The sequence below is a fragment of the Antechinus flavipes genome, chromosome 1 (genome assembly GCF_016432865.1).
Source record: "Antechinus flavipes isolate AdamAnt ecotype Samford, QLD, Australia chromosome 1, AdamAnt_v2, whole genome shotgun sequence".
NCBI lineage: Eukaryota > Metazoa > Chordata > Mammalia > Dasyuromorphia > Dasyuridae > Antechinus > Antechinus flavipes.
Window position 1 is genome coordinate 97,805,880 of NC_067398.1, and position 25,533 is coordinate 97,831,412.

The 25,533-nt window shown below is 32.3% G+C and overlaps 1 protein-coding gene across 3 annotated transcripts in view; it reads right to left on the minus strand.

The window, feature by feature from the left end:
* CCDC171 (coiled-coil domain containing 171) overlaps nucleotides 1-25,533 on the minus strand; it is a 451,802-nt gene that overhangs the window by 96,025 nt on the left and 330,244 nt on the right. The window lies entirely within an intron of this gene.

The window sequence follows — 25,533 nt, forward strand, 5'->3', positions numbered from 1 at the left end:
TAAAAGAAAACAAGGAAGAGGTCCCAGAATAAAATCTTGGGATTAGAAATGAGTCTAACACAGATGAAGAACCACCAAAAGATACTAAAAAAGAGCTGCAACATTGGTAAAAGGAGAACCAGAAGAATGAATAGTCCATCACAATCATTTGTTACAAACTGTTCAGTCATTCCTCAATTGATGGGCATGCCCTCAATTTCCCATTCTTTACCACCAGAAAGGAGCAGCTATAAATATTTGGATATAGTTTCAAATTGTTCTACATAATAATTGAATATGTTTACAACTCACTAACAGTGCATTAATGTCTCAATTTTCCCATATCCTCTCCATCATTTATTATTCTCCTTTTGTGTCCAATTAGCCAATCTGATAGGTATTATATATTATATCTCAGTACTATTTTAATTTGCATTTTTCCAAACAAACTGACCATTCACATTTTTTATTATTTGTCAATGGAGGAATGGCTCTTATTTTTATAGATGACTCATTTATCTATATATTTGAGAGAATATGAAAAAGGCCTTTATCAAAGAAATTTGCTTGAAATTTTTTTTCACAATTTATCATTATTAATTATATTTGTTTCCATCCTATTTCTTCCTCTGTCTATTTTTTTTCATCAGGAATACTTAAAAACTCCACTATTTCATTGAATATCCATTTTTTCCCCCAAAGAATTTTTTTGCTGGATAAGTAATTCTTGGTTGTAATTATAGCTTATTTCCCTTCTGGAATATTATATTCCAAGCCATCAAATTCTTTAATATAGAAGTTGATCAATGTTGTGTTATTCTGATTATGGCTTCAAAGTATTTGAATTGCTTCTTGCTAGCTGCTTACAATACTTTCTCCTTAACCTGGGAGCTCTGAAATCTGGTTATAACATTCTTGGGAGTTTTCATCTGGGAATTTCTTTTAGAAGGTGATTGGTACATTCTTTCCATTTCTCTTTTATCCTCTTGTTCTAGATGAGGGTCTTCCTTGATAATTTCTTGAAAGATTATGTCTAGATTCTTTTACTGATCGTGGCTTTCAGAAGTTCAATGATTTTGAAATTATCTCTCTTAGATCTATTTTCCAAACAGTTGCTTTTCTAATAAGATAGTTTACATTTTCTTTCTTTTTTGTTTTATTGTTTCTTGATGGTTCAGTGTCATTAGCTTCCATTTGCTCAATTCTAATGTTTAAAGGATTATTTTCTTCAGTAAGCTTTTGTACCTCTCCTTTTCCATTTAACCAATTCTGCTTTTTGAGGCATTCTTCTCCTCATTGGATTTTTGTGTCTCTTTTACCATTTTCTAAAAGTGTCATTTTCTTCAACTTTGTGTGTGTGTATGTGTGTGTGTGTGTGTGTGTTTGTTTCCTTTACCAAGCTGTTAACACTTTTTTCATAATTTTCTTGCATCACTCTGATTTCTCTTCCCAATTTTTCCTACTTCTCTTACTTGATTTTTAAACTCCACTTGGGCCTCTTCCATGGCTGAAGACCAAGTCATATTTTTCTTAGAGGCTTTGACTTTGTTATCTTCTTCTTAGTTTGTGTTTTGATCTTACTTGTAAGGAGAGGGTCTGTCCTATGGTCTGTGAGTGACCACAAATACTCTTTTCTGCCCTAGAACTGTGAGAAGCTCCCTACAACTGACAGTGCAAGAGCTAATGTATTAGTGCTCCTCCTTGCCCTGAGATTGCTACCCAGAACTACAATCTGGATCTGAGTATGGACAAAGAAACAGAATTCTGTCCAGTGCCAGCAAAGTAATCTCTTTCTGATCAGTTTTTCAATCCCCTTACCATCTGTGAAGTGAGAGCTTTGAAAGTAGCTACTACAGCACCTGATTCATTCATTCTCAAGGTCTGCTCCTATTTTGCTGGGGCCTGGTATATGAGCTGTGCTCTAATCTATGCTACAAACCTTTACTGCTAAACTTCTTAGTGGTCTTGGGCTAAGAAACTGTTTTACCCCATCCTTTTTGTGGAATCAGCTACTTCAGCAAAGGATATTGTTTAAAAGTCTTTGAAGGGGTATGAGGAAAAAACTCAGATAAGTCCAAGGTTTCTCTTCACCATCTTGGTTCCACCCTCTCTTTCCCATTTTCTGTAGTATTTCATCAGTTAACAGGGATGCAATTATTCCTCTGTGCACATGAGCTAGTTGATGTTTCTCACAATGAAGATTTGTGTTTTTGCACTGGTTCTCCTCCCAAGCTTGGGAACTCACTCAGCTTCTAAATCTCCCTGACTCCTTTAATCCTTAACCTAAATTCCTTCCATTCTCCCCTATCTGGAACCCCTCAGCTGCTAGGCCTATCTTCTCTAAAGTTACTTTCCATCTACTCTGTACTTATTTTCAATATAATAAATTGTTCTTCATTGCTACAAGGTAAACTCCTTGAAAGCAGATATTGTTTTTGATCTTCTTTGTATCTCTGAGACTTAGAATAAAGATTGGCAATATAGCAAGCATGTGTAATAACTTATTGGTAAAAATATTTCTTAGCACATTTGCTACCTTTGAAAAAATAAAATATAGGATGCAGAAAAATTATAAACAATTTTTTAAATCAGAAATATTAAATTATGATTTATATATCATAATAAAAAATAGTGATTAATTAAAAATAAGAGAAATAAGCAATATATACACACACATACACACACACACACACACACACACACACACACACACACACACACACATATATATATAACAGAATGATATCTCCAATAATAAGAAAGCCAAAAAATAAATTCAGGATATGCTAAATTATGGGGGGGAGAGGGGTAACAAAAAGATTCTAATAATGAGACAAAAAAAATTTCTTGTAAACTAAACCAGTTTTCCAGCTAATGAAGAAAAAAAAATTCTATCTCTGAGAACAAGAGACAAAATAGATTAATGAACTTAGTGCGAAATTTTAAAAATTGGAAAATACTCCAAAAGAAATATAAACGAAATCTTGAAGATTAGACAAAAGATAAACTACAGATCCAAAAGGCTAGAGAAATCATAAACATAACAAAAAGAGGTCATTAACACCTACTATCTATTAGTTGTCCTAATAGTAGTTAGCATTAAAGTGTGCAAAACAGTTCAAATATGTCTCCTCCTTCTCTCTCTCTCTCTCTCTCTCTCTCTCTCTCTCTCTCTCTCTCTCAAAAATAAAACAATAACATTCCACCTTAGACCCATCATAATGGCAAAGATGACAAATGCAGAAAAGGCTAATTATTGGTGTAATCTTCCTATGAAGACAGGCATACCAACACACTCTTCATTGAATTATGAATTATTCTAATCACTCTGGAAAGAAATTTAAAACCATATTAAAAAGCCTCTAGACTGTGGCAACGAGCATATATACTCATTGTATATGCTGTATATGTTAGTATATGCTGAGCACAGGCTGGTTGCTAGGAATATAAAGACAAACAGCTCCTCCTCTCAAAGTTTCCATTCTAAAAGCAGAGACAGCCTGCATACACATAAGTTCCCAGGGTCATGAAACTATCAGAGACTTCAGAGGCCATCTAATTAAACAACTTGCCCATGGTCTGAGAGGCAGCAGGCATTTTAGAGGTGAGTTTTGAGCCTCTGTCTTCTGACTCCAAAGGTAGATCTCTCTCCACTGAATCATGTTATCTCTTGGCAGTACAGAGACACAAGATAGAGAGGACAGCAGTGTAGTTGAGAGTATCAGCAGGTATTTTCGGCAAAAGGCAGTAGTTGAGCTGATTCTTGAAAACAAGCAAGGATGCCAGGAAGTGGAGCAAAGGAGAGCTAACAGCCAATGCTAAGGCTTAGAAACATTATGGAACACCTTATGAGCAGAAGAGCAAGGAGGTGAGTATGCTGTACCATAGAGTGCGTGGTGGGGAGAAGGATATAAGAAGATTAGAAAAGTAGTAAGGGGCCAGGTGGTGCAGAGTTTTGAATGGCAGGGGAGTTTATATTTGAACTCAGAGGTAAATAGAACTGCCGGAGTATACTGAATATGAGAGTAACATTGTCAGACCTTACTAAGGGCAAAGATGGAGTGGAATAGACTAAGGCAATTATAAAGCTACTGAAAATTAACCAGCAATGCTACAAGTAAGGATATTTGCTGGGAAGGTCAGAAACTAAAGTAAAGAACACATACACATATACACATATATGTTCACACATACATAAATATATATATACACATATACAATAATACATATACACACATACAGAAATATATACATACATACATATACACACATAAACATATACATATATACACATTCACATAGACATACACATACTCTCATACTTTTTTTAGCTTCACTTTTTATTATGTCAAAGAACAGGAAACAAAATAGGTCCTCTTTATCTGTAGCATATAAATACTCTATAAAATTAATAAACCAAGGCAAGACAAAATTCTAAAGTCAAAAAAAACTTGGGAAGATTTTGACAAAACCATCATAAAATGAAATAAACAGAATGGAAACACAACTTATAGGATGACAACAATATGATAAAGATTCAAAGGACTTCAGACTCTACAAAAAGCAGTGGTCAATGATAATTTTAAAAGATTGAGGATAAAGACCTTCTGTTTTTCGACAAAGAAGTTAATGTAAAATGAAGTATGTATTTTCAGTTATGTCAGAGTCAGTCTATGTTTGCTTTGTTCAACCATACTTTATTATAAAGGAGTCCCTCAGGTTAGAGGGAGTGGGAGAAGCTAGTTGGTATAAAGTAATACAGATTCGAAAATATTTTTAAAAGAAAGAGCACAATTAAAGCGTTTTTTTTTAATAAAAAAAGAAAACAATTTTGTTACTACTTTCTTAAAAAGAATTTATACTTTAAAAAACTATGAGTAAATCACATTCACAATTTCACATATAATTCAATTCTCTTTTGTTCTTTTATATGAAGTATTTGTGTTTGTTGGTCAGTTTTGTGTTAATGATAAAAAAAAAATTTTTAAAGGAAATAATCTACAGTTAGACTTACAGTTAGACAGACAGTAGGCCCAGAATTAATCAGAGGGAGGATAGCAAGCTAAAGTGCCTTCAGGGTTTTACAAAGCTCTTTTAATGACCTCCAAAATCCCGTAGAAATAAAAGCTAAACTTTTTAAAAATACCATTATTCTTCCAGTATTGCCTGGCTGAATGTCATGGAACACTATGGACTCTGAAGGAAAAAAGAGGGGAGGGGAGAGTTATACAAAAAAGCAATGAAGAGATACATGATGGACATCATCAGGCTAGAGAAAGAACTTCAAAGAATTAGAAGAAAGAACATTATCAAGAAAATGTATGATTAACATAAAAAATAAGTTGATCATTTGGCAAAGGCTTAGGCTGGACAACCCAAGCATTTCAATGGCATCCGTGTGATAACAGGGGAAAGGAATCCTCATATGGAATAGTGTAATGTTCTCTTCTCTAATAATGTAATCGTTCTCTGGGAGCAGATTTCTTGAGGAGCTTCTGGAGGCAACATTAGGTTCAGTTCAAAGTAATAATAACCCCAAATGCAGCCAGGAGTTAAAGTCCAGTCCTTTATTGTCTCTTCCAAAATAGCCCGGTTAGTTTTCCTTGATTCTGAGAGCTCTTGTTGCTAGCTAGTCCTTTGCCTCTGCCAGCTTCAGCCTCCAGCTCTTTCTGAATCCTTCATTCTGCCCAACTGAATCCTGGCTTCTCAATCTCCCCGAGTGCTCCCAGTGGACTTGTCCTTTTATATGCTCTTTTAGAGGTGTGAACTCAAAGGTTGACTCCTCCTCCGAGAGTGGGATTGTGGGCTTCTGACTTGTGAATCTTCTCTACTTCTCTCTGACTTGTGATTGTGGGCTTGTGACTTGTGAATCTTCTCTACTTCTCAATGACTTGTGAATCTTGTAGAACTCCAAGAAGTACTAAGCACATTAGTGAGCTAGAGAACTGTTAAGTACTATGCTAAATTAGATAACTGACTTAGCACCTTGTAAGAATCCTAACAGGATAGACTTCCCATGGCAAATTCATGTGAGGACACATAACAAGAACTACTTAGGATGGGCAGGCATGGAATTATTGTGACCTCTTTGAAGGAAACATCCACATCAATGAGATAATAGATGCATTAGGATATTTTTGTGTACCATGGACTGTTATAATCCTTACAAAGTGATAAGTCACTTAAATTAGTTGCCTAATTTAGCATGGTTCAGTATGATTGATCTGATCTTATAAGGAGATATTATGGGCCAGAACTTGAAACAAGGTACTAAGTGGAATTGAGGAGACAGTGGTTAAATCTAGTTTGGAATTGATTTAATCCTACAACAAATAATGGTTTCCCAGTGATATAATGATTGGTGTGTACTCAATGAACAGCATATAAGCAAGAAGTTTTCAGGGCCAGAGAGCACTCTGGGAGATACAGAAGTCCACAAGCCCACTCTCGGAGGCGGAGTCAGATTCATCCCATCTCACACCACCGTGGTGGCTGGCCTCCTGCACTTCCCCCACTGAGACCAAGGCTGATCTGAAAGGCTCTCCAGAAAGCTGCCCAGCCCCAGGCAAAGAGACAAGACTTGGAAGGAGAAAATAAATGTTTGCATTTTATCAGCTGGCTGCATTTGGGGTGATTATTACTTTTAACTGAAACTAAGGCTGCCTCCAGAAAACCTCCCCAAGAAACCTGCTCCCAGACAGAACCATTATATTTTAAAGAAGAGAACACCTCAATGGACATAGTTCAGTGCTACTGCTGAGAATATCAAAAAAAAGATTCATACAGGCATTTAAGTAGCTCACAATCTCCTTAAGGTTAGGAGAAGTGGGGTGAGAGGTAGTAAGATATGCATCCAAATAAATATAAAAACATAAAAGGATTTAATGAGGACAAATGAGAAGTATAATATAAAAAGATTTTTGCTTTAAGATGAAGAGTCAGTATACTTCATGAGAAAGTAGATTGGAGCTGGGCACTGAAAGAAGAGATGGATTTCAACAAGTAGAAATGTAGACACTGAAAATTCTAGGCATGGGTATAGAAGATATGGGCAAATATGATAAACCAGGTGAATAGTTAGGAATTCACTCTGTAGGCTCTTTTAAACAAAATACCTCCTTAAATTGTCATCTCTTCTCATTACCTCTCTCCTAAGCTCTACATTACCAACAGATGTCTTCAGGACCCTTGAAGGTCCCTTAAGAAAATTCAACATGCTCAAATCAGATTTCATTATTCTTTTCTTAAAGCTCTTCATCCAGACTTATTGATTTTTTTAAGTCCACCATTCTCTTAATCACTTAAAACTGCAACCTCACAGACATCTTCAAGACTTTTTCATCCTCACTTCTATCTGTGATCAGTTGATCACATCACAGTTGATCACAGATAGAAGTGAGGGTGAAAAAATCTTGAAGATGTCTGTGAGCAAGTTGTAGCAACTTGCCAAATCTACTTTCATAAACCTCTTGTATGCCTTTGCTTTTCTTGACTCAAACAATTTCAACCTAGTTTAGCTTCTTATCATCCTTCAGCTGGACTGCTACAATAGACACTTAATTGGTCTCCCTGCTTCCAATTTCTCATTTCAAATATAACTTCTATGAAGCTGAAAAAATAATTTAGCAAGTCTAGATTATCTTCCATGTTTAAGAATCTTCAGTGACTCTCTATTAAGAAGAAAAAATACAAACTCTTCAGCTTGGCTTTTAAAGCTCCAGGATATCTCTCCAGATATTTTATATTACTGTTCTTCACATATTCTATTTATATAAATGAATCGCACTTATCCAAAATAAACATTTCATTTTCTAGTCCCATGTCTAGCATGCACTCACTCATTACTTTCATCTCCTAGAATTTTAGCTCAGCAACTAGCTTCTACAACAGGATAAAATCCAACAGGAATCCATGAATAATAGCTAACTACTAGCATTTAGGTAGCACTTGAAGTTTTGCAAATCACTTTACATAAATTATTTCATTTAGTTCTCATAACATCCTAGTTAGATATTACTATAGAGGAGAAAACTGAGGCAGGAACAGATTAAGTGACTTCGTTATAGTTAACACAGCTAGTAAATATCTGAGGCCAGACTCAGGTTTTGTTAACTTCCAGCACTCTATCCTCTGATGGTCCCATTTTATTATGAATACAGACAAAAATGATCAATACTATTATCAATACTTATAACTTTGTCAAAAACAGAAATCATATAACAGGGAAGTTGTTACAAATATCTCAAAATATCATTTATGCTATTTCTTATAAATTAATGTGGTTATTAGGCTCATTTCTATATATTACTAAAAATTTTAAAAATATTTTGATAACTATTTTTAAAAAACTGATTTTTCTGTAATAATATATATTACATGAATTTAAAAACATTAATGCTAGTATTTTACCTGAGATTACATTCATTTAGCCCTATATATACCTTTATACATATATGTATATGTATGTGTGTGTGTGTGTGTGTACACACACCCTTATATATACTTTTGCATATTGTCTCCTCCCTTAGAAAGTCATCCTCTCCACCACCACCATCCACCACCATTCCAGGGCTTTGCAGTGTCCAACACGAAGTAATACTTAATAAATGTTTGGTGAGCAATTGATTTTTTCTGGATCTATAGGCTTCATCAGATTGAGGTATATCTATAGCGTGTGTGCGCACACACACACACACACACACACATACACAAGATTAAGAACTTCTGTGCTACAGGAAGCATTTTATGATTCATCTAATTATTAATTTTGGCTCCCTCCTCTAATATTATATTTATTTATTTGTTTAAATGTATTCCCCAGTAGAATACAGCCTCCTTCAAAAACTTATAGCTGGTCACTTTTCTTTGCTTTTAATTTTGATGAACTTAAAAAATATCAACAAGAATGAGCATCTGTCCCTATAAAGAACTGTAAAAGAGGACTATATACGGAACTATGACTCTCCATTGCATATCATTTGACCTTTTAAAGAATAATTTCAAATTTAACATATTATTTCCAAAACCATTCTATTTCTTTGTATCATTTTCTGAATATCCAATATCCATATATATATATGATTCAATGATACTATTTTTTTTCTTTCTTTGGGTTTCTTTTTAAGGGGAAGGGCCTTTTTCTTACTTCTTTTCATTATTTCTCTTAAAAATTTTGGCCATTTGTTACTTTGCATTAGATTTCTTTTTTTTAGCTCTATAATATAATTCTTTGGTAGTTTAATTGGTATGGCAAATCACATTATGTGTGTGAGTTTCTTGAGTGTAGAAAAATTTCCTCCCCATTTCTTTGTATACTCAATGCTTAGTAGTCCCTGGCACATAGTAGGTACTTATTAAATATTTATATACTAAGTAAATTAATTTAAGTAGTATTGTTGTTTTTATTTTATTGATATACTCCAACCATGAGCAATTAATATATTTTCCATTATTTAAATCTATTTGGGTTAGGAATATTTTATAGTTGTATTAATAAAATTTTTCCATGTCTTGGTAGCTAAACTATTGGTCATTTGTCCATTCTGCAGTATCTCTCCTAGATATGTAGGTAAGAGAGGCAGTAAAGTGAAACAGTGGATATAGGGGTAAAACTGAAGTCAAGAAGTCTTGAATTTAAATACTGCTTCTAACTGTAGGACCCTGTTTCGCCATGGGTAATGGAATAGGTGATAATGATAACATCTATCTCCTAGGGTGGTTGTAAAGATAAAATGAAATACTATTTGTAAAATGATTTGTAAACCTTGAAGCACCATATACATGCTAGCTATTATAATTAATATAAAGACATTTCTATTACTTCATTGAACTTCATATGATAGCAATTAATTTTTGACCATCATACTATCTACAGATTGTTATTTTTATTTCCTTTTTTTCTTTGCTTTATTCCCTCAAATTTTTTATTCTTCTATTTATCTAACTAGCACTTCTAGAATTATATCAAATCTAGTTCAAATATATCAAATGGTTCATTTAATCCATAGTCTTATACTGTGTCATCTTTACTGTAGTTTCTTGGTATTTTCTGGCTTTTAATGGTATTTTCCTGCTTATCTTGGAAGTTCTGGTTTTTGTCTACAATATTCATGGGCGTTTTCAATTTGGAATTTCAGGAGGTTGCCTTCTGGTTCTACCAGATATGGACAAGGTTTTTTATAATTAGTTAAATATCTTATATTTTCTTATTTATCTTTTCATGCTCTTGACTTTGTCTCATAAAATCGCTGACTTCTGTTTTCCATTCTGTTTTCCAGGAAGTTCACTTATTGGATACAGTTTTCTACCTTCTATTCTATGTTACTTATTGTTCTTCATTTATTTTCTTCAGAAACTCTTAATTTCATTTTTTATCTCCTGCTTCATTATAGTCTTTGTAGTCAAGTCATATTTTTCCTTTTGAAGTTCTGATTATAGTTGCTGTGGAATCAGTCTTTTCTGTTATCTCTCAAACTTGAAGTAAATTCCTTTCCTACTTGTGGCAGATAATGGAAATCAAACTGGTAGCAAACTTCCTGAAAGGACCACTGTGTGGGCAGCCCACTGATGAGTTGACTCTGATGTGGTTCTTAGTGTTCCAAGGAATGCATGGCCAAGTCTTGTCTTTCTGAACAGTGACCTGTAAGGAATGAGTGTGTACTTTGCTTCTGTACTAATATGCTAATACTAAGATATGACTTTGGTCCCTGATTACTGCAAGTCACACGGGCTCACAACAAGTGCTGTGAAGGTCAAATGAGATAGTGGACATACAGCATGTTGGAATCCTGAAGGCACTATAGAAATGAGATTTACTATTACTTTTTAGCCTTCCCTAAGCCCTCTTCTATACTATTGCTGAGATCAAGCAATATAGAGGTAGGCTGACAAATGTTTAACAACCAGGATCTTCTGCATATGACATACTTTTAAATTTAAATATGCATTAGTTTTCTAAAGTCTAGATAAATCAATGAAACAATAAATCAAACTCTGATTTGTAGAAATTGCCAGTTTCTGAATTGTAAATGCTCACACTGAAAACTTAATAATCAACCCTAGTCAAGCTGATTAGAGATCACTCCAGCACCCTGCAGATTGCAACTCATCCTTCCCCCTCCCCAAACACTCTTGCATTCAGAGTGTCAGCAGCTTTAGGGTTATTTACCAAAGCTAACACTAACTTCCCTACTATAACTCCAAACCTATCCTCTGCTGTTACTTTTTATATAGTTCTGGAAGGGCATACTTCTATTTACCATTCTTTTCCCTTTTCAGATATTTCTGAGGTTTGTATAAGAGAGCAAGACTTTTCACAATCTTAAGTGATTTAAATGGTCTTTCTCACTTCAGCACTAAACTTTGTACATAGCAGGTACTTAATAAGTTCTCTCTGAATTTAATTTAGAGCATATGTCAGGGAAAAAAGTGAAACAGATCAGATAGAACAGTAAATTGGTGGCAGATTTTGGAGTTAGATTAAATGTCAGTCTAAGGAGTTTGCATCTGATCCAATAGGGAGTCACTGAAGGGTTGAGAGCAGGCGAGTGACACAGAACCAGGAAGATTTTGTTGGCAGTTGAATAAAGGAAGAATACAAGAGGGGGGAGTCAGAAGGCTGTTCTAATAGCCCAGTCAAGAGGAACAAGAACCTGAATGAGGACAGAGACCATGAGAATTGATATAGAAGATAAAATAGAAAGGTAAGCTCAATAGAAGTAGAATTAACAAAAATTCCAAGGATGATAAAGTTTAATAAAAGGATGGTTGGATTTGACGATTCTGAAATTATTTGTAACCTTGGAGAGAAAATTATGTTTGTGGTACAAATTTCATTTTGAAACAAAAAGTAACTAATCAAATTCTTCAGATGAGTATGTGTTTTGAAATTGTTAATGTATTTTGGTGAAATCTAATACATAAAGGTTACAGATTTACATGTAAATGACATAGAAAGTATTTATGTGATACTGGGATCATGAAAAATACTGTCCTTGATCTTAAAATAAAAGGAATCTACTCCTACATTATTTAAACTAGATTTTTAAAAAGCTTTTATGCATTTGGTAATTACTGATGTGTATCATTTTAATTCTGACTGTGAACTGCATTTCATTGAATTGTTAGTATTTTAATTATATAATGTTTTTCTTGCTACTTTATATCCCAATTATCATAAGCTTAAAGCAGCATTCCATCATACACAGACTACTGAACTCAGAGTCATAAGATACATACTTACATATCCTGCTTCTAATATTTATTAGCTATGTGACTATGTGCAAGACACTTAATTTTTCTGCATCTCAGTTGCGTATATGTACAATGGGGATAACATACCTACAGTACTTACTTTTCATGGCTGTTGTTAAGATGAAACTCTAATAAAAAACGATTTTAAATGCTTTGTAAACTGTAACACTATAGTGTCAAACTCAAAAGAAATAGGGGTCACTAAAATAACATTAATATTATCTATGTGTTATTATATTTTTATTTGTTTTGTTAAAGATTTCCCAAATTGATTTTAATCTGATTTCAGCTACATTCAGAAGTGTTGTGGACCATACATGGCTTGCAGGCTTCCTGTCTGACACCTCTGCTTTAAAATGTATTATTATTGCTATTCTTATTACTACATATCACATTCTATTGGGAAACTGATACAACCCATAATGAAAAAAAAATTTCAAGCACCTTAAAATGTATTTCACTTATGTGAAAGCTCTCAATATATCAAGTTGTTAATAGAATTCTTAAATTTTAGAGACTTACAATAGAGAAATGTATTAAAACTCACCGACTTTTCAGAAAATGCACTTATTTATAATATGGGAAGGTAATTCTATAAAATGAACTGGTTAGACTAGGTGGCCTATATGCTCTCTTCTACCTCTCAATCTTATGATACATATATTTATCTGATCTTTCTGTGCATTGTAGAATTTATCTTAATCATTTGTCTCTATAATCTCTACTCAAATGGCCAATTTATTAAATCATACTAATATGGAAAAGATTTCATGTTAATAATTGGCAATCATTTCATTTGAAAGTGTAACTTATACAAGAGTTTAATTAGAGTGTATATGACATTTATATATTGGTCAAAATAAATCAACTTCATGGCTAAGTATCATGTAACAAGCAGCATAACATGAAAGGCTAAGCAAATGATTTGAGACAGAAATCTCATGGCAACAAAGAACTTAACAGATTTGGTTGTCTCTTTATCAGCCAAGTTTAATAAGAACTAACTTAAAAATTATTTGATATAGTTTAAATCAAGTCAAATAAACTAATATATGCAGTCATTGTGTGTATAAATTGATATGCCTAGGTGAGTTATTCTTAATAGAGAATATATCATTTATCAAACATATCTACAAGAATATTATCTCCAGTGAACAATCTCGTGAGCTTTTCAAAGAAAAGTGTGTAGTAATCAACATCTAAAAATAGATAATTAGTAATTTACTTTCATATCATGATTTTGGGTTTATACAGAGCTTACTTATCAATGATTATAAGTAGGTAGTACAACTAAAATTACCCATATTTTACAGATGAGGAAACTAAGCTTTCAAAGTGTTAAGTGACTTGTCTATGATTAAACAATTAGTAAGAATCTAAAGTGAGATTCAGATCAATTAGATAGAGTTCCAGGGCTGGAATCAAAATGACTCACCTTCTTGAGTTCTAATTTGCCCTCAAACATAACCTATGTGACCCTGGGCAAGTCACTTAATCATGTTTACCTCAGTTTCCTCACCTGTAAAATGAGTTGGAGAAAGAAATGGCAAATCACTATGGTATTTTTGTGAAGAAAACCCCAAATAGGGTTACCAACAGTCAGATATGACTAAAAAGACTTAACAAGAACAAAAATGAGATTTAAAACCAGGTTTCCTACCTCCACATTCAGTACTTTGTCCATTAATTCATACTATTTCTCATAATATCAAGGTGAAAAAGTTGTTTTATCTCCATCAAAAGCTCATCTTCCTATTTACAAATGATCTCTTTATGCTGAGGAAGGTGCTACCCAAAAGGGAGTAACCAATCTCAAACCTGAGGAAGTAGATATTTCATATTCATTCTTAACATACTGCAGAAGCCATTGTTATAAAATGGCTATATTTTAAAATAAATCACATGAAAACCAAATTCCTTTTTTATCACATATACTATGTATATGTAACATTAGATGTAACTATTTAGTGAATGATAATTTACCCTGAAAGTTTTTTTTTTAAATAGGAGTTTATTTCTTAGCTATTTGCATAATATTTTAACTTCTCAAGAAGGGAAAATGACACTTGTATCACATCAAAAACTTAAAGCTTCTTTTGATATATCTAAATACCTCAGGGAAAATAAATGTTCAGTGTGTTAATTAACTATGTACTTCTGGTTAGAAATCTGAAAAGTAAAATTGCACTAAGTTGGGAGAGGACTTAGATCTATGGTCAGGACTTAACAGTTAATATCTTTGTGACTTTGGTAAATCACTCAAGATTTCTTTTATTTTTTTAATCTGTAAAATAAGGATACTAAATTACAATTCTATGGATCTTATTACTAATCACAAATATATCTGCAGGTATTAATCTTTCACCATGCTTTCTCCATTTTTTCTCTCTTTCCTTGCACTCTTACCACCTATTAATCAAAAATCAGAACACTATAAAACCTTAGTCAATTCCTACTGGGTTGAAAGGATAGAACCAATCTCCCAAAATAACACCTGTGACTGGCCTGAATCCCCATTAAAATGCTTCCAGAATAAAGTGAATTTGGATGAAAGTTCAACTATTATAATGGCATGGGTTGAGACATGAATCTAACTGCAGCCAAATGAGGCCAATATACAGTCACTGAGATGCCAAGGGATCTGAAAGCTCTTTTCTTTTGTCTTATTTTGATTTCTGATTAAGAAAATTGTCCATATATCAGGATAGTCTGGCTTCTCCAAACATGTACAGCACCTATATTAACTTACCTTAAAGGAAAATATTCAAATGAAGAAAAGGAGGGGGAGGGGGGGGGGGGGGAGAAAGGAAGCTAGGGTAAAATATTTTTCATACTCTACTTTCAGTACCTAAACTTGAAGGGAAAAAATACATGATATTACACAGAACTATCATTCATATAAAGTATATAGAGTGTGATTTGTGCTTTCAGTGTACTTCGGATACAGAGCTACTAAAAAAACAACCTCAAAACCATTAAAGTATTTTGCATAAAAATGTAGTCACTGTTCATTGGTTACCAGAGACACCAATGGAACCATTCCTGAAATTGATTTAAACATTTTAATTGCCAAAAACTTCTACATCATTATTTTACCTCTCCAAAGAAAGAATAAACTAGAAACTTCATCAAAAATGTGCTACTGGAGGCAAGATATGGAGATAATAAGCTTTTGGAACTATAAAATTCCTAGGTGATGCAGTACATAGAACACTGAGCTCAGAGTCAAGAAGAAATGAGATCAAATCCAGCCTAAGACACATAATAGCTATATGATGCTGGGCAGATCATTTAGCCTTTTGTTTGCCTCGGTTTCTTACACTATAAAATGGGAATAATAAAAACACTTACTTTTCAGGGTTATTATAAATATCACATTTGGCCCATAGTAGGTACTTAATGTTTACTAATTGATGATTGATTAGATTTTTTTTAAATTAAAAAATCAAATTACTAAAAATATAAATGCTAATGATAAAATATCGATTTCAGTTGTCTACAAGTGAAAGATAGTTGAAATAAGCATGTGATTTTTTTTTTGATTTATCATATACTACATAGTCCAAAGTTATGCCAATATGTCAAAAAAAAAAAAAATACAGGGAAAATTTTAAAACATTTGTGCTCATCCTACCAGAATCCTCTTGTAAGATGAGTATAACATCCAGCCATTCTGGAGAGCAATTTGGAACTACGCTCAAAAAGTTATCAAACTGTGCATACCCTTTGATCCAGCAGTGTTTCTACTGGGCTTATACCCCAAAGAGATCATAAAGAAAGGAAAGGGACCTGTATGTGCCAAATGTTTGTGGCAGCCCTGTTTGTAGTGACTAGAAGCTGGAAAATGAAAGGATGCCCATCAATTGGAGAATGGTTGAGTAATTGTGGTATATGAATGTTATGGAATATTATTGTTCTGTAAGGAATGACCAGCAGGATGAATACAGAGAGGACTGGCAAGACTTACATGAACTGATGCTAAGTGAAATGTGCAGAACCAGGAGATCATTATATACCTCAACAACGATACTGTTTGAGGATGTATTCTGATGGAAGTGGACCTCTTCGATAAAGAGATTTAATTCAGATCAAAGATGGACAGAAGCAGCTACACCCAAAGAAAGAACACTGGGAAATGAATATAAACTGCTTGCATTTTTGTTTTTCTTCCTAGGTTATTTCTACCTTCTGAATTCAATTCTCCCTGTGCAACAAGAAAACTGTTCAGTTCTGCACACATCTATTGTATCTAGGATATACTGTAACCTACTCAACATGTAAAGGACTACTTATCATCTAGGGGAGGGGGTGGAGGGAGAGAGGGGAAAAATTGGAACAGAAGTGAATGCAAGGGATAATGCTGTAAAAAATTACCCTGGCATGGGTTCTATCAATAAAAAGTTATTTAAAAAAAAAAAGATGAGTATAGTCTTTTTCCCCCAAAATATAGTCTTAATACCAAACCAGAGATTTATCCAAGAAAGCATGTTATGACCAATTTGGATTGATACCAGAAATGCAAGGATAGTTCAAAATGGGAAACCAGTGATCATAATTTATCATTAAAAACAAAAACATTCAAAATCAAATATTTTATTAGATGCAGAAAAAGATGCTAATAAACTTCAACATTCAATTGTACTGAAAACACTACAAAGTACAGACATAGTGTTTTTTTAAACCATAAAATCTAAAACCTAAAGCAAACTTCATAAACAATGAGAATATACTAGAAGCTATTCCAATAAGTATGAGTAAAGATGGTCATTCTCCCCACAACTACTTGATATAGTTCTAGAAATGCTAGCAATAGCAATCAAAAAAGAGAAAGAAATTAAAGACATAAACATAGGTAAAGAAGGTTATATATGTGTCTATATATCTGTCTATGTAAAAATCTCCATGCTAATTTGATGATTATACAAGGTTTACCTGGAAAATCCTAGGGAATCACCAAAGATAAAAAGCTGTTGTTCAGTTGTTTTCCAAGCAAGACCTACTCTTTGTGATACTATTTGGGGTTTTCTTGGCAAAAATACTGGAGTAGTTTGCCATTTATCTTTTCAAAAAATACTAAATAAGACTATTAACATTTTTAACAAAGTTGCATAGTTCAAAAAAAAAGTACATTTCTTCATAATAACAAAATGTAAGAGGTAATAATAGGAAGAGAAATCCTTTCCAAATAATTACAAAATGCATTAAATAGTTGGGGATTAATTTTCTAAAAATACAAAATACTTGTACAGATTCAATTACAAAGTGTTCCGTAAAGAAATAATAGCTTGAGAAATATTCAGATCTTAGGATTGGGCCATGCAAATATGGTAAAAATAACAATTCTACTAAAGTTAATTTATATTTTTAATGTTATAGAAATCAAATTATCAAAGATACTTTATACAACTTGATAAAAAAAATTACAAAATCTATTTAGAAAAATAAAAGATCTAAACTATACAGGGAAATAATGAAAAGAAATGCAGATAAAGAGGAATAGCACTTCTAGACTTTGGACCATTTTAGAAAATGTCATTAGAAGTCATTAAAAATCATCCAGTATAGGTTAAGAAATAGAAAAATGGATTAATGGAACAGAAAAAATAAGGGAGATTCAGATACAATTGAATTTAATAATCTAATTTTAGATATATCAGAAAACATAAATTACTTAGTATTATGGGCCAGAACTTGAAACAGGGTACTAAGTGGAATTGAGAAGACAATGGTTAAATCTAGTTTAGCACTGATTTAATCCTACAACAAATAATGGTTTCCTAATGATATAATGATTGGTTTATAGTCAGTGTAGAGCATATAAGCTAGGAGTCTCAGACAGGATTCATTCTGAGAGAAGGCAAAGAATTGGCAGCAGAAGCTTAAGCTCTCAGAACCAAGGGGAGAAATTCAATTGGATCTTCGATCTTCCTGGTGGCTGACCTGGACTCCTGCACTTCCCCCACTAAGACAAAGGCCAGACTGAAAGGCTCTCCAGAAAGCTGCCCAAACCCAGGAAAGAGATCATAAAGGATCTGGACTATAAGAAAGCTAACCAGGCCCCAGGAAAGGAGACACGACTTAGAAAGAGGTGATTACTGAACTGAAAGGAAAGTTGCTTCCAGAGACTCCAAGGAAACCGAAACAGAGAACTTTACAACTCTAGAAAGACTTCCTATGTCATTAAAAAACAAAAACCTGCTAGGAATCCCAGAAAGTAAAGTGGCAGAAAGTATAGGCCAATAGCTTTCACTATATTCCATAATACATTTAAATAGATGTGTAACCTTAATATTTTAAAGTTCATATTATAAAATTTTAAAAGTAGATAATATACCTCCCAAAACTGAGTAGATTTGTATTCTTACCAGGAATAATTACAAAAGCTAAAACTTCAAATTACATGAAACTGAAAAGTTTCTGCACTGATAAAATTAATGCATCCAGGATAAGAAGGGAAGAAATTGAAATGGAGAAAAATCTTTGTATTGAATTACTCTGATTAGAGCTCGATTCCCTAATAGATACATATGTGGTTGAAGGATAGGAAAATAAATATATTTATAAATAACCACATGAAAAAATATTCTGAATCATCAAAAATTAAAGAGAAATGTACATTTAAAACAGCCTTATATCCTACAAACTGGCAAAGATGGCAAAAGAAGCAATAAGTCAAGTTGGAGGAAATGTGGGAAGACAAACAAGATACACTGGTGTATTTTAATGGAATTGTGAATTGGTACAATCATTTTGGAAAGAAATTTGGAATTAAAATAAAGAAACAAAATAGTTCATATTCTTTGATCCAGAGATTTCATTACCAGGCAAATACCTCAAGGAGATACCTGATTTAAAAAAAAAAAATTAAAAAAAAATAAAGTCCTACATAAATCAAAATATTTATAACAACTTTTTTTGTGATAGCAAAGAATTAGAAACAAAGCTGGGAAATGGCTATATAAATTGTGGTATATGAATGTAATATTAAGATACAATAAAAATTATTAATGAGGAATACAGAGAAGTATATAAAGATCTCTATGAACTGATGCAGAGTGAAATAGGGAAAGCCAAGAAAACAATATATATAATCACTATAAAAATATAAAAAGAACAACCAAACACAACAACAAAAATCAAACAACCAAAAAAAAATCAAAAATGATTATTATAAGACTATAAAGAACAAATATGACTTGAAAAAAAAATTATAAAAAGACAGTCCGTCCATCCCACCTCTTTTACAAAAGTTCACAAATGTTGTACAATGCATATTTTAGACTTTTTAGATGTATTTATTAGTGATGCTGATTTTTTCTTTTTCATATTTTAAAAATACTATTTGCTATGTATATGATCACTCTCCGGGAAGAAGAAAGGGAAGGGAATAAGGAAACAGGTGATGTAAAAAACAAAAGGCCAATTAAAAACTTATTAAAATAATAAAACTTTGTTTTGTTTTGCCATTAGCATTTATTTGATCCCCTCTAATTCTTAGAGATTTTGTTGAGTGAACAAAGTGGATTTTTTTTTTTGGGGGGGGTGGTATTTTATTTTTTCTTTCTTGTACCAATCTGTTAACTTCCTTTTTTCCATTTCTCTATTTATGGGTCTCTTTTATTTTCCATTTTTCTTTCTTTCTAACATTCACATTTCATTTAGAAAACTATAAGGGAATAAGGCAGTTAATTACTTCAATACTTGCTTGTATACTATAACGTAGGCAAGAAGAAAACTAACTTGCTCATAGCAGTACACAAAGTATCTCATAGTAAAAACAAATGATCTGAAAAACAGATTGAAAAGGAAAAAATATATTAAAATCATTGGATCACCTAAAAGCAAGATTAAGAAAATAATCTACATATCCTATTTCAAGAAATCTTAAAAGAAAATTGGCCAAGCCTCTTACAACAACAGGACAAAGTGAAAAATATTAAGAATTCTGTAGTCACCTCCTGAAAGATATCTCAAAATGCAAACTCCCAGAAATATTTTACACCAAATTCAGAGTTTTCAAGTCAAAGAAAAAAAAATTCTACAAGCAGTCAGAAAAAAAAAGTTCAAGTACAAAGAAATCACAGTTAGGATCATATCATTTAGCAATCCCCAAATGTGCAAAGACTTTGAAATACAATATTCCATAAGGCAAAAAAAATTGCTCTTAAAGTCAAGAATGATTTACCTAGCACAATTATGCATAATGCTACAGAAAAAACTTTTAATGAAGTGGAAAATTTCAAACATTCATGATGAAAACACTAATGCTACAAAGTGGACACATGCATAAAGAGAAATATAAAAGGGTACATATGAATAAAAATGAATAAAAAACCTACAAGGGACTAAACATTCAAATATAGAAAGATGATATTTGTGTCTCCTCTGAACCCTATTATCATTAGGAAAAAGAGAGGGAAGCTTTATAGATAAAGACCTAAGAGTGTTGCTGTTATCTTCAAGATATTAAAAGAAGAATTAAAAAAAAAAAGAAAGAAAGAAAAGAAAAGAAAAGAAAGGGAAGTATACTAGAAGAATAAAGGGAAAAGAAGGTGAGAGAAAATTCCCTCACATTATGGGAGTGTACAAATTGATGACTATACAAATGAGAAGGAAGGGATGAGAGCAATGGCTGACATTTGAATTTTACTGTCATATAAACTTGTAAAAGAAAAGGAAAGAATACACATACCCAGATTTGAGTACAAAAATATAATTTACTCCAGAAGGAAAAAAAAAAAGAAAGGGAAAAAAAAAAAGAGGAAATTATTAGAGGGAGAGCAAATGAGCAAAGGGATTAATCTTAAGCATAATTTGATAACAAAGAACAAAAATATTTTGGTGGCAAAGGATTGGAAACTGAAGGCAAGTACCCATCAACTGGATTGTGATATATAAATGCAATGGAATACTACCAGACTATAATGGTTTTTGATAAAACCTATTAAAAACAGAAGAATTGGAAGAACAATTTATACGATGATAACAAGTATGAAGTCAAACAACTCAGAAAGACTTAGAAACTCTGATTAGCATATAACAACTGACCAAAATTCCAGAAGACAAATGATGAGACATATACTTCTTAATACTAATGTGCAAAATGATTTTTTAAAAATATGTCCAACATAAAATTTGTTTTGCTTGCCTAAACATGTTTGTAACAGGGTTTTTATTTTTCTTCTTTATTCAATTAGGAAAAAAATAAGAGGAATTCTTACTGATTGAAAATAAAATTTAATTTTAGGAAAAAAACCCTTATATAAAATCAAACTTTTAATTTATTAGAATTAAAGGAAAAAATATAAAAATAAGTCTCTGTTGAGAGAACAATTAAAATTTTTTTAAGATAGTGGTATTTATAATTTTTTCTGTTTATCAAATATTTGGCATCAAAAATCTAACAATTTATCAACAAAGATATCCCAAGAAAAATACCTTTCACTTTACATAGTTTTATGTATATAAGTATATTCTCACATATTGACAAATTTTTAAAAAAAGATAAGAAAATTGGCATTATATTGGTTCTCAGAAACTTTTCTAGGAGAAATTATTGTGAAATAGCATCTGTCAAGGGTAACATCTCCCTATTTAAAAGTGGATAAATTTGCCCTTTAAATACTTAAGTCTATGGTAGTTAGCAAACTTCAGAATAATAAAACATAACATCTTTTTCAGTTAATGCTTTTTATTTAATATAAAAACACAATTTATATATCATAGGGGTATTTTGTATTTCAGTTCTTTATTTTACCTATTTACATGAATTGCATGTTTTAATTAACAAGTGATAGTTTTTTCATGTGTATCTAAATGGTGTCAAAAACAATCTTTTAGAATTTAGACTGTGGAAGTGAGCAATATTACTAAGTATATAGAAAATGAAAATATTAATAAATACATCTGTCTTATTTTCATGTGTCATAGACCCCATTCAGACTTATACACAATTTCCTCTCACATAAGCCATGAGCAAAGACCAGTATCTTTCCACACTTGGGTATTTTCTTGTAGACTTTTTTGTTGACTATTTGGGAGTATTGCTTATTTTAAAATATACCTCTAGGCAAAAAGCTATATCGGAACCAGAGTTTCCACTCTCTTTTTTGGGTACAAATTAAGTAAGTTTTAAAGACACCTCAATCATTAGGAAGAGCTCCATAGGCTCAGGACATTGAAATGTAATTTGATAACTCTTTCAGGAAACTGCACCTGCAATTAATCCTCTAAAGTTGCCTTTCTAAAATCTGGTTCAATAAGAATTGTGAGCACTGAATGAAAAACTGCTACTTATTTAAACAATAAATAAACATTACTGAGTGCATGTAATTTCCCAGCTACAGTGCTAAGTGCTAGGGATACAAAGAAAGGGGAAAATATGAAAACTCATATTTTCAAGGATCTTAAAATTCTAACGTAGAATACAACTTGTAAATAAAAAAGGAACATTCAAGATACATAAAGACTTGAAGACTTTACTTTATAGGAAAAGGTTCAAGTGAGTAAAGGCCCAGCAAGGCTTCCTCCAGAAAGTGGCTTAAGAATTGAATCTTGAAAGATGCCAGGGATGTCAAGATTCCAAGCGTTGAGGACTGCCAACACAGGCAAGGAGATGAGAGATGGATTGTCATGTGAAAGGAATAGAAAGCAGGTCTCTATCACTAGAACACAAAATGCTTGGAGGGACCTAAAAATGTAATAAGGCTAAAAAAGTTAAGAAAGTAGAACATTATAAACAATCTTAAGAAATTCAGTGGATAGATAAAGACTGGTATTTGGACAGAGTCCTAAGAGTAAACTCTATATTTAAATAAAAAGAGAATATATGCATAAAATGTATAAGTATAATGTAAATAAAACATAGGTGCATATGTACATGTTATATATAATATACATATATCTATAAATTAAATGTATATGTCTATACAACATTATACATGTGTGTTGTGTCACATGTATATTTATAATATAGGAATGTATTATATGTGTCTAAGATTATGTTAATTTTTTCTGCTCCTCTCTTTACTTCAAGAATACAGATACTTGGGAACAATAATGGTCTGTGTTTAGTAAAATTTTGGACAACTATAAAATAAAAGATTTTTTTATGCTGAGATCTAGTTTTTGAAAGATTTATTGAATCTACCTTAATCCCTGAGTTGCATATTCATTGCTATATTTCCCTCTAACTGCTGTCATTTAAATTGTCATGCAGAATAGGGCAAATCAGGGTCAGTTTATGTAAGCGGCATCAATCTGAAGAACTTCATCAGTCTTTATTTCAAGGCATTATGCAAAGAAAACTGACATTAAGAGAGCCTTAACTGACAGCAAATGAAATCAATCAGCAAATCACTAAGCCATAATAAATTCTCTCAATTTGTAGATAACCCTTTCCTTTCCAGGTTTTCACCTAAGCAATCCATCAAATACTGTCTTTTAGAGAAAAAAAAAATCAACAAAAACAAAAACCCAACAACCCCCAAATATTTTACAATTATACTTACAGTAAGCTAAGTTTTAGAGCTCTTAGTATTCAGTTTCTTAATTATAAAAACAAAAAGGTAATCTTTAAAGTTTTACTTGTGTCTTTTTTTTTTTAAGATAAGTATTATTAAAGAACTACTAAAAGGTTAAACTTTGGGTATACATTTTTGAATTTTAATACTGTAGTGACAAATTATATTCATATCTTTCAGCAGTTCTACTCATAGTGCCGAAAGTTATAACAATGATCAAGGTCCATGCTTCCTTAAGTCTTTTTACCCAAGTGTAACTCAAATATTTCACAAATATTGTCATCTCACAGAGATGGAAACTTATGTACAATGAAGTTAGTGTGAATAAAATGAAAAAATGAGATTTTTTTTTAAAGATAAAGAAGTAGACACATAACCAAAATACTTTGTATCTGGCACCTATCACTTGTAAGGGTATACTCACCACCTCAACTATCTACTGGACTTTGATGAAACTAAAGGTATTGAAAATTTTATTCATTTCCAAGATAATTTCAAAAGACATGATGGAAAATGCTATCCACATTCCAATGAAAAATACTATGAAGTCTGAATGTAGATTGAATTACATGATTTTTGCTTTTTTTTAATGTTTTTTCCTTTCTCATAGTTTTCCCTTTTACTATGATTTTTCATTCATGACAAGACTAAGATGGAAATATGTTTTAAATGATTGTACACATAGAGTCTATATCAGATTGCTTACTCTCTTGGGCAGGGGAAGGAAAGAAAGGATAGGAGAAACATTTGGAACTCAAAATCTAACAGAAATGAAATTAGAAAAATACATGTAATTGGAAAAAATACTACTAAATACTAAGTAAAAATACTAAAAAATATTACTAAGTTCAAAAAAATTTATTCACTGAGCATGTGTTTCTTGTTTTTGTTGTTCAGTAGTTTTTTAGTTGTATCCAAATCTTTGTGTTCTTGACAGATACAATTTCTTTTTCCAGCTAATTTTACAGATGAGCAAACTGAGGAAGACAGAATTAAGTCATTTGCCCAAGTTTCCCTAGTTAGAAAGTATCTGAGGCCAGATCTGAATTTAGAAGGAGGAGGAATCTTCCTGACTTCAGATGTAAGCATTTTATCCACTGAATCATCTAGCTGCATATAAGTAGCTCCTCAAATGAAACATAATTAATAAAGTTTTTTTTAGCAAAACAATACAAAGAAAACACAAAATAGACTAAAATTTCAGCACTGTATTTCTGACTCTGTTTCTGACCTCAGTACTATTCCTGGGGTTGGTTACACATTAGTTCTTAGCTATGTTCTTTCTCTTAACCCCAAATCTCAACATGACCCAAATCCCAAGATAACATATATCTATTACTTCACTTGTTTACTTTAGGACCTTTCCTAAATAAAATAACTCAAGGGCTGACAGAGGAAAGAACAGAACACATTTATCCCTACCTTTTTCTTGAAAGCTAAGCCAATGACCACAAACTATGGTGGGTCTTACTGAGCACGACGATAGTTTGTACTTAACTTTATTGTCTGAGGACCAGCCTTGCTAAATTTGGAGAGATTCATCATCAAACTCCTGGATACAAATGAGGATTGTTTTTTATTCTAGCTAAAGCAATTCAAGATACTATCTAGTAAAGTATTTACTGAGAGTTGTGATCTTCATCAGTTAAAAAAATATATATATAGCCCCACACAAATAAAATTATAGATCTATGAAGTACAGAAGTATCCAGGCTTCAGAAAGCAAACATGACAGCAAAAGACAAAATAGGAGGAAGGAGAACAGAAAATAAGAATCATT